The sequence below is a fragment of the Hesperophylax consimilis genome, chromosome 23 (assembly GCF_061612785.1).
Source record: "Hesperophylax consimilis isolate HC1 chromosome 23, BYU_Hcon_1.0, whole genome shotgun sequence".
Taxonomy (NCBI): domain Eukaryota; kingdom Metazoa; phylum Arthropoda; class Insecta; order Trichoptera; family Limnephilidae; genus Hesperophylax; species Hesperophylax consimilis.
The window spans coordinates 6,192,227-6,209,284 of NC_142858.1; the positions used below are offsets into that span (position 1 = coordinate 6,192,227).

The 17,058-nt window shown below is 33.6% G+C and overlaps 1 protein-coding gene across 1 annotated transcript in view; it reads left to right on the top strand.

Annotated features, from left to right (window-relative positions):
* The first annotated feature begins 432 nt into the window (after positions 1 to 432).
* Positions 433 to 17,058, top strand: part of LOC149412269 (adenylate cyclase type 6) — a 563,657-nt gene continuing 547,031 nt past the window's right edge. The window contains exon 1 of the mRNA XM_089646087.1: positions 433 to 547. The gene's annotated coding sequence lies outside the window, so the exon portion shown is untranslated. The remainder of the gene's footprint in view (positions 548 to 17,058) is intronic.

Below are 17,058 nucleotides of genomic sequence, written 5' to 3' on the forward strand. Positions count from 1 at the left end.
CCACGTGACTCTACACGAAACCGCTTACCTTCCACGATTTCAACTTGTGCTCTTAGCGATATCGGAACGTCGCGTCGCGGCGTCGCTATACTAAATATACACAAAAATAGCAACTAACTAGATTTTGGCGGCACTTAGCAAGTAGAATCTACTTTGCCCAAAATATTCTAAGGTTAATCAGTCATGCGTGGTTTTTTTGTTATCAAAGATCTGTCAATTTTCTTATTGCTAGCTTGTTGTATCTTTTTAACGCAACGTACAGAGCGTGAAAGTTATATATCGCCGTCAGGGAAAGGAACAGATCTAGAAGGGCCGCCTTATTAAAGCAAAGTGTTTGATTGATCCTTTGTACAACCTGCGGAATTTTCCTGGGAAAATGCTCCGGTTGGGTTGGATTGGACGATGTTTGTTTGGTTGTTCAGTCACTTGTCGGCAGGCGGTGCGAGCGGTCGCAGTTGTAGCGCCGGTCTTTCTACTTTGCTGATAACGGGCGATTACCGTTTCGCGTTTTAACGCGCGAAAATAATCATTTTCTAACTTAACAAAGGTATGAATTTATAACATCTTATTCACGTTCAGTTTTTGTAAACAAAATATTTTTAAGAATGGCGTTATACAATCAACAATATTTCAATTTTGTCGGAAATTCTATTATCTGAAAACCACCGCGATAAAAAATGATTACTTAGTTCAGACAAAACGTATTGTCGAAACGAATTTGTAGTAAATATTCTGCGAGTTGATGCCAAAATAAAACTACTTACCGATGGACAAAAAGTGAAAACTTTGGGAAAACTAGTTCTCAGTGGGACTTGAATAGAATCTTTAAACTTGACAGAAGAGGAACCTCTACAGGGCTGCAGGTTGGTTGTAACTAATTTTTTATCTGTATCTCAACGGGTTACCAATTGAAATTTTACTAAGTTTATCTGATATTCTCACCTTGAATTGTTGAAGAAAAGTTTAAAAGTGTGTATCTGATTGCATAATAAATTCAAGAAACCCATTTAACACATCACCTCATAAAACTTCAAAACAACATATCGCCAGGGATTGGTAATGATTTATGGCTTTGTATCGAATTTGTACTGTACACAAGCGCAAGTCCCAGCTTTAATTATGAGCTGTTTTCCGGAAGCCTGGCTAATTCTGAAAGGTATTATGGTTAGTACGTACTTCGTTAAGCCTTCTCTCTTTTAGCATAAACAATGTTATATATTAGCCCGATTTAAAGAAAAAGGCTATGTTTCGACTGGTGAAAATAAGGAGGACCTAAATCATTGATAGTGGATAAAACCATTGCAACAACGCATGAATGCGGGTACGGTGCTGAAGCAAACAGGTAGAATCAGCTGTATGGTCTCTTTACCAGCAACAAGTAGTACCTTTAGTCATGTGAACTTGGAATAGAAATAATATTTCCCCGTTGGCGCGAGGAAATAACGTCGGTTATTGTGTGCACACCGCATTTGCACGACTACTGCGAGCAAACATGCCCACTGCTCAACCTGTCATCCGGGCATTATTTTGTAAACGAGACATGAACCTAATATGTATGTAATGTCTGTCAACAATAGAGTAATACCATGTCAGTAATGTCAAGCTGTCTGCAAATGACCTTACTCGTGATTCAACACGGCAACAAAATAAAAAACACTTAGTTAACTTAAAACACAATATTTATTCTGTTAGTTTCATTATTATCTTCAGATATTTCTTAGAAGTGTTTAAAAAACAACTCGTGTTATGTAGCATAAAAACACTGCCATTTTTCAGCAGAAAATATTATGTCTGAGACGGTAATAGTGCAAACAAGAAAGCAAACAAACATCACAGAAAAAATAAATCAATAATGGTGAACGATCGGAGAGCGATCAGCGAAGTGTCTGATCCTTTGCGGCCGGCTACACACCTGGTAATGCGAGATAAGTTAACAATCCTTATAGCTCCACGCTTAGTGTTATTTCTTGCTCCTTACTCCTCAGTATCCTCGTTAAGGCTAAACGCTCAAGGACCAGCGCCAAGCACCGAGCACCCTATGGAACACTCTCGGTGAGCCGCGAAAATTAAGTGCAAAAACCATAGGTTCAAGGGAAGTGGCTGGTTACATTATGTATAGTAATTAATTCCCAATTACCCCGTCATTATTGAGTGTGTTTCTTCTTGCATCAACAAAGATACTTCACTGAGTAAGTTTACTTACCAGAATTCGTAGATCTATTTCATTATGTCAACGAATGTGGCAGAATTTTACGTGGTGGTGGTTGGAAGTTCCATCAATCGATTTAGTTAAAACGGGTTTAAGATACATAAAGACTAAAACATATTACATCCGCAAAACTTATATTTTTAAAACTTCCCACTTAAGAAAAAATAGTTCAATAGTTCGGTAAGTATGACGTTTATTTTCTCTTTAAAAAATAGTTAAACTAAAAAAAAACAGTAACACGAAGTAACCCGGTGACCTCTGAGGTCAACTTGAAGTATATTACATTGGTACTATTAAGTTTAATTCGATCCTGTACATCTCAATCCAATGCAATGTACCTAATGACAATACACAATACAGAGAAATAACAATAATGAAATATGTACAAGATACAAAGGTATGTTTCATTATTACGCATGTGTGTATAGCGTATAAATAACCAAATTTACAATAAATTAGATGATATCTCTATACATATACATTCTTCCTACCTAATACCTTTGACAGTTATTTTTGTTTAATTTGTAGGGATTCGCGTGCATAATGAATGGAAGAAAAATAGCTTATCCAATGAGAATATATATTTTTTCTTTTTAAAATAAACAAGCTTAATTACAAAGCTTAAAGGGCAATTTATTTATAGATACTTTCCAGGATGCTGATAAAATTCTAATTTGAACATTTTTACCAAAAAATTCTTCGTTAAGATTCTCTTTAGTTCTACAGGACAGGAAACTATATATGTATGATTTTTTCTAATACTCTAACGCAGTGTTTTTCAATATGTGGGTCGCCGGCAAAAGGAAAAAGGCGAGGTTCTAACTACTATAAAAACACTATTTCAGTGATAAGGATGAGTTTGTTTATTTTTCAAATCGTTGTGCTATTTTCGATATGTTAATAATCAAATCATTTTCTAAGTTAAGTCTGTTTTAATGTCCACCATTGAAGAGAACGTCAGTTCACATAATTATGAAGTGGAAAATGGGACTAATAATTTTAGAGCTTCTTGCCAGCTCTGGATACTCTTCTTTTCTCTTCGTTTCTGTACTTCATCACCTGTTCATGTACTTCATTTTTAACTTAATTTCACTTATTTTTGTAATTTTTATAATTTTGTAATTTTTGTAATACCTGCATCAACTGTAAAGCGCCCCTGAGGTGATATCTCACAAAAGCGGCGCTATAAAAATTGTCCAATAAATAAATTTTGTTTTCATCCAAAACCCGTCAACACTTTGGGGCGTCCAACTCAAAGTCGCACGCAGCCTTACCAACTTACCTCGTACTTAATTTCAAAATTCTCGCAGCTTCCTTGCGTAGTGTAGGCTGTAATAATGAATATAGGTACCAAAATAGATAAAATAATTGACGTATTTAAATTATCAACTTTTTGTCTGTATCTATGGCCAAATGGGGTCGACAGAATTTTTCAACCTGTAAAGGGGTCGCTTGTTCAAAAAGATTGAAAATCACTGCTCTAACGTAACGCATTACTGTTTAAATTATGCCTTTTATTGAGGATATGAAAACACTGCAACACTTGTTCTTGCATTTTAATCTACCAGCACATAAACATGACTGCATAAAATTGACAAGGAGTAAAGAAATTTCCTGCTTTTTTTTTGAAAACGATATGGAGGAAATGGGTTTCCATAGCACGGCTTGTAAATGCATCCTCCGGGATATAGAAAGGCTTAGAGTTCGAAACTTTGTCGCAATTTAACCCTTTTTGCATTTATGCTGCCTTTTAAACAATAAATACGTCAACGAGTGGAAAAGAAAGTGTCAGTGAAAAATAAGTGATTTTAGTTGACGTATAACTTTTTGGAAAATAAAATGGCTGGGGTGCTTCTTTATGGCGCAAAAAAATAATAACGGTAGTTAGTCGGAAATACACTGGAGACCCGTTAAGAAGTCTGAGAACATTCATTTAGAGGGCTCAACTTTAGGAGTTTTTAATGAAAAGTATTTGAAACAATCAAAGAGCTGCTGCGTTTTTCAAACGCATTGTTCTCGCACAACCCACTAGAGACCAAAGATCAGAATTAAACACTGAATGAAACGGCTTTATACCCGAAATTCAGTAAGCGACGCCGAAATAAAATCCATCCACTTTATTTTCTAATTTCGAATTTTGAAAGCTTTAATAAGTGGTAGATTTCCATTTAAATATGTCTTTTATGTGGATTAAAATACCTTTTCTGGTTCTTGTTCTTAGATTTTTAGACACAAGATTCACAACTAACCGGATCCAATTGAACTACAGCATCCAGATCTTTGTGAAATTTTGTGAGACAGAAGAAGTGAGGAAGAGAAAGAGGTACTTGTACTAATGTACCTGCTTATTTAAATTTGGGCACAAGCCTAGTTAAAGCTATTTTAAGTAATGTTCCGATACTGAATTGAGCTGTTAAAAAAAGGCGATACTGAGGGTATCCATAACCCAAGCCAAGTGAAGTTCAAAAACCAACCGCTCTATCAAGGAGGTTGTCGAAGCTATATCATGTTTAGGGGTACTTTTGCCGCATTAGCTGACTAAAAAAATATTACACCAACACAATTTGTCTGACAGAATTACACCATACGCAAACATTTCTGAAATATTAGTATTATTAAAACAAAATTGAATAAAAATTAAATGGAAGAATTATACAACCATTTCATTCGAAATGGAAAATAGCCGTGTTGGTAGTAAGCTGTTTATATTCCTTAGCTAATCCTATGTACACAGTGTGGAAAGAGCTAAGTGAAACAGTGGATATTGAAATATCTCGGTATGTTTATTCGACTATGTAAAGTCTTTATTTCTATCTCTATAAAACACTCACCGGTCCAGCGTTAAGCCACGGCTCAGAGAATCGGGCTCTCAAGAAAAATAGCAAAAGTGTATTGGTTATTTTTGAGAAGAAAATCCCGAAAATCTTTGTAGTCATAAAATAAAACTCCGCGTGAAAGGTTGAACTTAAACTTTACTGTTTTAAAAACCATCTGTAACTAGATTTATAAACATTGGATGGCTAAGCTCGACAAGAAAATGAATAGAGTTAGAATTTATCAATGATAAAATGTAGTAGACCAACAAATAGGCTTCTTTTCAATAAGCCTGCAGGTCGAATGAGTTTTGGGAGGCCTTTTAAAGTGGATGCGTAGTTTAGAGGACAACACTGAAACGAAACAGCTGGAGTAGGACTGGAAGCATATTTTCTGGAGTAGCCGAGGTCACTGCTCACTTATGTTTTATGTGGGCGATTCAGTCAAAAGCAAACCGCCTCTGTTACTCGCGTTCTTTGGTTTGATAACGAGTCCTAGAGTCCTTGTAGAGTCCATGGAGATGAAATAAATCTTTTTTTTGGTTATAATACCACAAAACGCAAGTAGAAGAAGCAGTTCGCTTTTGAATGAATCGCCCACATAAGACATACGTGAACAGTGACCTCGGCTCATGAAGTAAACTAAACAAAGCGATAAACAAAGAAGCATTGATTGTTGTGAAGATGTTTTAAGAAAGCTAGCTGTTTAATAAACTCTTCGTCGGATTCTAATCGACGAGCGATCGTTTCCGTTATTGAAATTCTGCATAAAATTGGTTACATAATGAACAAAATAAAACAAACTAAAAAAGATTCGTAAATTAAATGTAATTGATTTATGGATTACTTTACCAAACCCTTGTAGGAAATTTACAAAATCTAGTATACCTAAGAACTAAAGAAAAAGAATAGCTAGCTGAAGTCTCAGGCATTGCCAGAGCTTTACGCATAGTTTCTCGAAATCAGATGTAGACAGTAAATTTCCTCTAATTTTTAAATTTAAGTGAGCAAAATTTCATCAAAAAGTGTCAAAATTTATCCAATCTCGGGATATCAATCACTCACCTAGTAGATGGTTTCAAAAAAATAAAAAATTTTACAACATTATTCATTTGGCATTTTCAGTAGCATTTGCTGAATATATCCTGACAAAACATAATTACACTTGTACACATTTAATTTAAGTAAAATAAAACGCATTGTTTACGATATCCAAAAATCTTTGCGTTGTGTCGAAAACGTAGAACGATTAATATATTATTACTTCTCAATATAACCTCATATTCATCAGGGCTGGACTACACTGTAGCTAGAATTTATCAAAATCTTTTATCAAAATCTTGGTGGGAAATTATAATATTACTGATGTGTGTTTTTGTATAATCATTGCTTTATTCAGGTGTACCCAATTTGTAGCTAGATACCTACCATTCGCTAAGTTCAAAGCTAATGTTTTACAGTTCGTTTTATATGCTTTGTCCTGTGTTATTATTGGCTGATACTCTATAAACGAATGTAATAATAAATAAATAAAACAGAAGATTTATGAAAAAACAAAGACACACTCTTTATTTTACTTTAATTTTAGATTTTTTGGTTAAATGTTGCTGGTCAGAGGAAATATGAGTAGGGCATCTATTTTGAAATCAAGTACCTTCCTTGAAGGCAGCCGCAAAACCCAGCTCTTCTTTTGAGTAGCAATTTTTTCACGCTTCTGAATAATTTGTAATTAGAGCACGATACTGTGAAACCAAGCTGTTGAGAACATTATTCTGTATGGCGATTGCAGAAATTTTAATTTTAAAGTCATAATGCTCTGAGGAAGAATCTGTATAATCGGGCCTATTGGGGCTAGAATTTTTATCTATTTATATATTGAATTGTTTGTTAATGCCTTTCTTCCGGGGCACTGGGATAAATGTCTGGTTGGTGATTTTACCTCTTGGAGCTAGAGACATATGCCCTTAAGAACAAAAATGTTTTCAAATTTTACAAAAAAGTATTCCAATTTCATTATATTTCCTAACATAATGTAATTTTCTTTTGTAAAATTTAACAGATTCAGTTATTGCTACCTATTATTAAGAGATGCAATTAATCTAAACAAAGGAAACAGAATTTAAAACAACGTTTAATTTGTGAATCCTTTCTTCCGTACGATACTGAAATTAGACAAAACAAAATTTTTGAAAATAACATGTTTTAAAGAAAATCGTTTTTAGTAACTCGAGTAGCGCCTGCTGCTAACTAACCACAAACGAATGAAATATATTTTTTTCAAACGAGACAATTAATAATAATTTATCAACAGACCAGATGAGTACGTGTATAATTTCAAAGTGAAATACCGACGGCAGAAAGAAGAACTGTGTTGACCTGAGGTTTATTTACGATGAACATTGGTACCTAATCTTCATCATATGTAAACCTCGAGTATACAGATCCACGCGGTTTTTTTTCACGTTTCATCAGAAAGTGAAAATCGAAAAAATGTTTGTCAATTAGCTTTTATGCCGTCAAAATATGTAGGATTACATAATTTAGTTGCATAAATAGTGCTAATAAGCATTTATAACACAGTGTTAAATTTAAAAGAAATGTAACAGATTAATGTTGTTAAATACAAGGTGGCGCAAAAGTAATAGCAGCCTATTGAAAGCTTCTATAATTTTTGCAAATGGCGGTAAATGTCAATTCTGCATTGAAATGTGTGAAGTAAACAGATAAAGAATATACTTTGACAAGCCATGGAACACTATACTCCTCATACACGCGGAATAATTGTTTCCAAATTTTTGCGGAATAAATCGTCGTGGTATGGGTCGACAAGACCACCCGATTTGACCGCTCTAGACTTCTTTTGTGGTGTTTTCAAAAGTCACGGGCTTATGTCAACAAGCCCCAGACTCTTGAAATCCTCAAAGAGAAGACAGAAGAATGCGAGAACTTATCGCCGGAAGTTCTGGCAAAAGTGATGGAAAATGCCATAAATAATTCCAAATACCAAAAAACATTGGGTGATTACCTTTGCTCCATCTTGAACATTTCAATAATCACCTATGTAAGGATAAAAACTCCAAAAAAGATTTTTTTTTTCTTATGATGAGTGATTTTCTGTTTTATATAATTTTTTATTTTAATGTTTTGTAAACTGATAAAATATAAATTGTCGTTTTCTCGAAAAATAATAATTAATGCCATTTGAAAATAATTTGTTTGCGTAGCGAGACTGTAATGAGGATTTTTTTGTTAGATCGAATAAAATGGATAAACAGGTAGTATTGTTAACCTCAAACGAAAAGAAACAATAAATAAATTGTATTCGTATCAACGTCTTGAAGTGGGTGGGTGAATGAGTGATTGGAAATTGTTATTATTAAATTTTAAATATTTTCAGCTTAAACAAAATCCTACAATTATAATATCGGGTGGTTTTTTGCGGGATGGCGTTAGTTTATTGTATTTCTATAACACATAGTTAAAAAAAAACAAAAAATGCGTTTCCTAGAACAACATAATATGTTTTTTTATTTTTTTTATTATTCTTTAAAGTTTTATCCCGTTAAACTACAACTAAGTAGTTTGTCAACAGGATGTACAATATGTTCAATTACAATGTAAATATATGTATATAATATATGTAATATAATATATGTATATAATAATATGTATACATAATATTATTACTAATTATAAGCCAATAAAATATGGTTACTACTATATACTACTAGATAGTCAGATTATTATTATTGGCACACAGTCTAAAATAACACTAAATCTACAAGCTAATAAATAGCAATTATTGATTGATGGTGATGATTAGTATTTCTACTTATGAGCCATGTTTTCAGCATATACCTGAATCAATTGGGAATTTACATTTTTTTATGTTGCTTTGCAACATTTTGAGCAAGTTATATTCTAGGGTTCGCTGTCCGTATTTATTGTTACATTTTGTAACAATCGTGCCTTCATTCTTTGTGTACCTAGAGTTGTGTTCATATTACAATTTATTTTTATGTTCAGAGGCAGACATATGCTGAATCAATATTTTGTACCGTGGTAAGGTGCTACAGTGAAATGTTACGTCTCGTTGAAAAAATATTTTTTGAAAGTAGTAATTCAATGATAGAATTTTGAAAGATTGATTGTAGGTAATTTTAGTTAGTTTTACATAAATGTCTCCATGTGGTTATTCCATATCGTAGAGTTGATTCTGCGAGTAATAGGTAAATGATTTAAAAAATATTCACAGAAACGAAACACTTCAGTTTATATAATGTACCACAATCGCACTCAGTCTTTTACAAATATTGTTTATTTGAATGTCCCGTTTAAAATGGCAATTAAAAGTCACTTCCAAATAAACGTATTCATTCACCATTTCAATTTTTTCGCATTTGCAGGGTAAAAATGTTTTGATGAATAAACTGAAGCATGTGGAGACCATATGTAAATCATTTTTTTTCTGATATTTATGATAAGGCCTGCGTCATGTAACCCTTTTATTAGGAACTTTAACTCTTGTTGCATACATTTAATAGCAGCGGAAAATTTGTTCATCAGATATGACAAGAGTTAACATGGAAAAAATGGAGAAAGTGTTTTCATTAATTATAAAAATTTAATAAAAAGCATGAGTCCCAAAATTGACCCCTGAGGGACACCAAATTACTTATTAGGTTATACACATACAACTTCATTTCTTGTAGATTTTAATGGAAATTGATGTTTCCATTGAAAACCAATCAACAGTGCTTGCTCTGTCGCTCTTACACAATACATGACGTAATATTATATTCGCCATTCCCTTTGATTTTGAATTTCAGTTAAAGTCAGACTTTTGGATGAAGAAACACGCCATCATCGCATTTATTGTGTTTTCTTTTATTCTCCGATTCAAATACTTTTATTTCAAAACATACATGTGTAACTGCGTTCTTCACCACACGTGGCGAAGGTTTGTAAGTTGAATAAACTATTATCACCTGTGGTATTTAAAACTTACGTTATTTATGACATTGATAATTCTACTCACTCGCACAAAAATGCTAATTGATTATCTACTTTTATGAGCTGCAGTTCGATGCCAGCTTACTATTACCAGCTGACAAGACAATAAGCTATCGGTTCACGATGTCTTATGACATGTAATAAAACAAAACATGTCCTAACAAATAATGAAAACATATTACAACAAATTAAAGTAATATTGATACTTTTGTTATTAGTATAGTGGTAGTAGTATATAGTAGTAATAAAACTGTTTATAGTAATAATAATACTTTTGAACAATCTTAAAATGGAAATGGTACTAGGTAAATCTTGCCATGTGGATTACTACTGCCACTTATTAAACAGCCACAAAGATGTTGGGCTTTGTCATATGTAATTATAAGATTAAGATTAGTGCGTATCATTCTCGGGCATGAATTCAACACGTATTCATGAAAATCTGAAAATTTTTGCTTTCCTCACGATAAATTAACTTAGGCTAATCGCCTAGCATCTGCCTTGATAGTTTATCGTGACGAAATGAAAAACATTCGGATTTTCATAAACACGTGTTCCGACATCTAATACATCCGTAATTTACTAAAATTTTATCAGGAAACCTGTAAATTCATTCGTTAGGCCTGCAATCCCGTTTTTAACCCGGAATTTAAAATATTTCGTATAGTTCCCAATAATTTAGCAATAGTCATTTTTCTCCGTGATGCTGAAGGCTTAAAAGAAGCTTCTGAAAGGTTCATTATCAATACCGGATATTCTGGCTAAAATATTAATTTCACGCGAGGCCGCCAACACGTGTTTGTGATCTTCCCTGGTGAAGATCTAACTTAACAATGGTGATGCCCCTGGGAATAAGTACTAGGTTAAGTAATTATTCACTTGGTTAATTAATGATATGTGGATATTTTCCTACAAAGAATCTAAGCACGAAATATTATATAATCTCTAACTGTGTGTACTTAAGTAGAACTTTTTCCCATATGTAAACCTTATCTACTATTATTACACCAATTTTTTTTTTTAAATTTTCTCAATTAAGTATTGGTTTTTATTTACTCTATCAGCAAAATAAATAAACAGATAAATAAATTACCCTTTTTTAATTCATTCATTGTTATTACATAATACATTTATGTAGAATAATATTAATACATACTTACCTATACGTATTTGTGTATTCGGAGAGAGAAGATTTATTCGCGCATTTTATAACACTTTCGTAACCTTTACTGACTCAAGTGCCCTCAAAGAATCCAGTACAAATTGTGCTGGATGTTCTTTAAAATCATCAATAATATAGTACCACTATACATTTCTGAACTATGCGTCCCGGAAAATACTGGTCTGAGGCAGTCAATTCTTAGATCAGCAACATCATCATCTGTAGGCAGACTGATGGAACCTAAGCGCAAGCCAAATACTAAGTTTGGTGATCGCGCTTTCGGAGTATCAGGGCTGAAGGCGGGGAATAAACTTCCTCCGGAACTAAGATCCATAACAAGCCCAACAGAATTCAGGTCCAAACTAAAAACTAACCTTTTAAGCTGTCATACTCTTAAATTAAATTTACCATTCCTGAAAGAAAATCCAGTTATATCCAATTTTCCAATTATGACCTAAATCTTGTTTCTAAAATTTCGCTTGTAAAAAATTTGTTAATGTTAACCTTAAGTGACCTACCAGGTAGGTATGAATCTGTATATTATCTCCAAATATAGTTAAAAATAACAGATCATTGTAGAAATTTATAGTATATTTGTGCAGCGCTCTTGAGGTGATTTTGCACAAAAATGGCCCTATAAAAAAAAATCCAAATTATTATTACTATTTTTTTTTCTTTATTCATAAAATTATATTTGAATACAGTTTTTTACATGCTTTTCGACTATCACACTAGACACATGTCCGTATTATGGTAGTCGAATTATTATTATTATTTAAGTAACTACTCTCAGAATCGCACTACTGAAAAGCCACCTTTCAGAATTGAAACGTCGCTTGTAATGATTTTATTCGTATTTGGTGACCAGATCTGAAAATCCAGGTACCTACTTTCCAACCTTTACTTTTCACTTTCAATAATCTTAAATAATTGGGTATGCCACGCTCCCACTAGCTTGACGGTGAGAGCAGTTGGGACTCTGTTAAATTAACTTATGATTTCTAATAAATATACTTCCGATCCCGGTAACCCGCCTCCGGTGTGATCTACAAGTTAAAAGACGAATCCATGCGAAAACTGTACCTACAAAATTTTGGATGATAAGGGTATAATAAAAGCTTGGAGGTGGTTTTCTATTATTAATTTTATCCTGCGAACCACACCAAGGGGTTGTTCTTTACCCCCTAGTATATTATAATGAAATACCGTATTTATCCAAGTAAAAGAATTTCAGCCCGGTGGTAAAGGAGTTTTTTTTTTGCATTAGGTGTATTTCATTTAACATTATTACGAATGAAATATACACTCAAATTAAACTGCATTAATACGTATTTCTCTACAAATTACAAGGATTTTACTTTCATTTAAAAGGAGTTATTTTACCTTTTTTAAACCCGTGTAATAATTATTATTTTGTGTTCCCGTTAAAATTATTTTCGAAAGCCTAAAAATCGTTGTTACTTCTTGCAAGATAGCCGCAGTACCAGCAGTACTAACGCTAACACTTTTTAACGTTATAATCCGTTAACTTTTAATTAGTATTATTAGTAAAAAACACTTTCATTTTTTAATAAATTGTTATTTCCACCATAAGGTTACCCTCAGTATAATAAAATTCATGAACTCAAAACATTTGACCAAAACCATTTATAACCCCGATGAAGGCCGGGTGTGTTAGTTGGACTTAGATACGAGAAGTATTGTCCTTTACACAAATAACAGGCACAAATTGTAGCAAACTCTTAACATCCTCCATTATAGCTATTAATTCCTGATATATCCTTGAACGCGCGTTACCCTTTCCAGTGTACATTCGACTTAAATAAAATGTTTGACCAGTGAAAACTATGTGATCAATCTTCAGGGCAATACGCGTCAAAAGCTATAAAAGCTGTAATATTTATGGAGACGAGAAGACTTTTCAATAAATTGTCTAAGTGGTTACCTGCCTGGTTGTTTCTTTCGGCGTCATTTTCAAAAAGCTATATTTATTTTATTATCCATAGTCCTTGTAATAGCTTACTATACAATATTTGAGTAATAGTAACGATCACCTAGGTAGAATATTTGCCCATAGATAAGTTGAGGCATCATCGCCTCATAGTTGCAGCTAAATTTTCGCTACATTGTATCAATAGCAGTTAATTTTTTGTTTTTTTTTTTAATCATTTCTTGGGAATATGACGTGGTGATACTTTGTGACAATTTAAAATGACTGATTTCTCTCAAAAAATAGATAACTACGCTTTTAAATCATCATATTTAATCAGGTTACGCATGTGAAGTTTTTATACCGCCATTAATAATTTAATAACTTACAAAAATTTCGTCAACCATGGTACGGGCATGTGCAGTCAATTGGCTTGTAAAGATCTTTGCCCGAAACATATATGAGTAAATAATAAAATACATTAAAGAAAGTTGTTTGATTTCTAAATTTTATTTCCAAAACCGTAATAGCACAGGTTTTCAAAAATAATTTGGCTCGCAGCCTCCGATGTAGCCTGCTTTGAGAATCCAAGGTTTTCATCTTTGTGATTGTCTACATGAGTCAGCACCTTCCACTGCTGATGCTATTTGTGCCTAGATCAAAAAGTGGACCGCTTGCAATAGCTCGTCGCGAATACTTCACCATTAACACGACACAACTACCTTGCCTTATTACGTAACCGCTGTAATATGCAAATAATACCACAGGTATTTATAGTCAAAATCAAGAGCACAGCAGCGTACAATAATAATGTACAATAATATACGTACCTTAGATTTCAAACTATGCTGTATCGATCTAGGTTACTAGGTTTTATACAAATATATCACGGGACCTTGCGGCGGACAGGTAATTAGCATCTCAACGGCAGGTCTATTGGGTTATGAAGGCATATTTCCGGCATTATAGTATCTACATTCTCCCGTAGGACCCGACATATTTTCTGTAATTACCAATATTACACAACACTGCCTATCATTAAACGCAAAACACTGCACGCGTAACGTATTCAGGGCTTTTCTATTTGCTAGCTACGTGCCGTACTATCGAGGTATATATTTAGAATTTTCTTATGTTTATATTGTACAAACTAGTCTGCACCGGCATTTTTCAGTTTTCTAAACGATCCGATACCTATACAAAACGTAGGTTAACTCTGTGTAAAAAGTTGTTTTACTTACATAATTTATTTACAGTAGAGTCACGTGGGGTAACCGTGCGCAATTTTTACATTTGAATTTTAGTATTAAAAAGCTTTAGGTATTTTACTCAATTGTTTTGTTTATTAATATGATCGATTATTAAGGCATCTGAAACAATTATAAAAACCTCATATGTTTCATAAATCAAACAGTTATATAAAAAAGTTTGCGTGCATGTCGATTGCGTACACTTACCCCGTGTGCGGGGTAAGTATACGCATACCGTAGGGTAAGTGTTCGCACCGCAAAGAGTTATCCCCCATTGCAATTATCACACTTAAATTGCCCCTTATCGTAGTCTGTGCAGTTCTCATGCCACCATGCTTTACACACAATACATTCTATCCAATCTTCTGTTGGTGGATCTCGATATTTCTCCTTGCATTGTTGGCAAAAATAGTCCTTAGAAGCCTGTTTTTGTGCGCTCTTTAAACATGTATGCACGCTGGAATCTCCCGCCTTACGCTTTGTGGTGATTCTTTGTGGTGTGATTTTCTTGAAAAGAGGTGGTCGTCCGATTTCCATGGTTTTAAATATTGATTCTCGGACGATTTTTGCATCTGCATCTGTGTGCTTCTGCTGAAGTTTCTTTTTATAGGGACTTGAGATAATTATTTCAGACTTACTAGCATTTTTCAGTTTGCGTAAAACCGCCGAACTTGAACAACGTTAAACCCAATAGCTCTCGCAATACTTGTGGGAGTAGTCTGTCTTAAACCTAAAACAGGGTTACGTTTTAGAAATCCATACACCCAATCCTTGCCAGCCGTTTTTGTAATGTTGTCAAATCTGTTCTCGATCTTGTTGATTTCAGCATACTCGTAAACAATTTTTCTCATTGTCTGCATAGTCAGGCCGTAGAACATTTCGTCAGTTTTACAATAATCAACGATTTCGGCCTGAAAATAAATGAATAATTATTAGATCAATAGTTTCACAAAAAAACGATATCTGCACGATAAATTGAGTATCTATTTATCTAAAAATCTACCTCTTTATCTAGTGTAAATGTCGGACGATATCTCCCCATTGAAGTTGCTATTAATTTTAGTTTTAGGAGTTTACACAGAGTGGCTTCACTGATCCCAACAATATCTGCAGCAGCCCGCTGACTCTTCCCCTCTTTCATAAGCCTTTTTGCAGTTTCAATCTACTCTTGAGTGCAAACTGACCTCTCCGGGTGCTTTCTCACGTACACACGTGGAATATTTCACTGTAAAAAAATAACGAAAATTAAATATTATGCTATAAAATCAATTTTATCTATCGGGGTAAGTGTTCGCACTCGTCCAACTGCGAACGCTTACCCCAGCACACTTACCCCATCACACCAAAATTCAATAAACTTTAAAAATCAGATTAGTGGTTATCTTTATTAGAATTATCACTTTGCACCCGTCTAACTAACAATATTTCACTAAAAATTATCATAGACCACGTCGCTCTGACACAGCTGGTTACACAATAGCAAACATCGGTAACGGAGATGAAAAATTTAAGAAAAGCACGAAAAAAAGTAATTTACCTACCAGTTTTTATTGACAAATCAGCATCCACTGTACACATGTCCTGCTTCGGCGCGATCCAGAAGGCTACTGAATTAAGGAACGCGCGGGCGCTTAACAGGCACAATCTTGTCGGAAACATCACTGCGAACACTTACACTCCGCGTACGGTTACCCCACGTGACTCTACACGATTGTGTCAATGGCTATAATGTCAAGATAGGTATGATGCGTGGAAATGAAATGAAGAGAGAAAGGAAAGCATTAAAATAAATGACGGGTATTTAGAAGTGTGCGGGCACTGATTTGTTATCAATTTTCACTTTTGATTATTTCGCGGCATATTTCCCTATGTGAAAAAATATTTGTGTAAAGCACCTATATTTTTGTATTTGAAAAAATACAACACACATTTGAATTATACACAAATATAAACATATTTACTGGGAATTTGTATACGCGATAGACAAGTTTTTTCCGGACAGAGTTGCACTGTATATAACGAATTTCTGATAAGTTATGGCAAGAGAAGAATAAAATAATAAAGTCAATGAATGAAAAATTAAATTTTGCATTATAAGTACTACTTTACATTCTTGAATATCGCAAATGTTAAACTAGTTAGGATGGGTTGCTTCAGAAAATTTTAACAATTCATCAAATTTCAAAGTAAATTTTCAAGTTCTGTAAAAGGTCCATAGAAGTTTTGTTATTATATCAACATGGACCAGTTGCTTCAAAGAACTGAAATAATAATATAACTAGAATAGAACTTTCACAATCCCTGATTGAACAATCACATTCTATGAAACAAATCACCCTAAAAAATATAATTTTAACAATTCATAATATTTCTACAAGTTCTGTGAATGTCCTATTCAAGTTCTGTTATGATATCATTATAGGTCAGTTACTTGACAGAACTGGAATGATAACAGAACATGAAAATAACTTTCACATAACTTGAAAATTAACTTTGAAATTTGAAGAATTGATCAGACTCTCTGAAACAACCCGTCCTTAGGATCAGTTGTTTCATAGAATTTGAACAATTCATCAAATTTCAATGTTGGTCGTTGGGTTCTGTGAAAGTTCTATTCAAGTTTGTCACTTCTATTCAAAACATAGCACTCTTCAGACTTCATCGCAAACTACGCACATTAA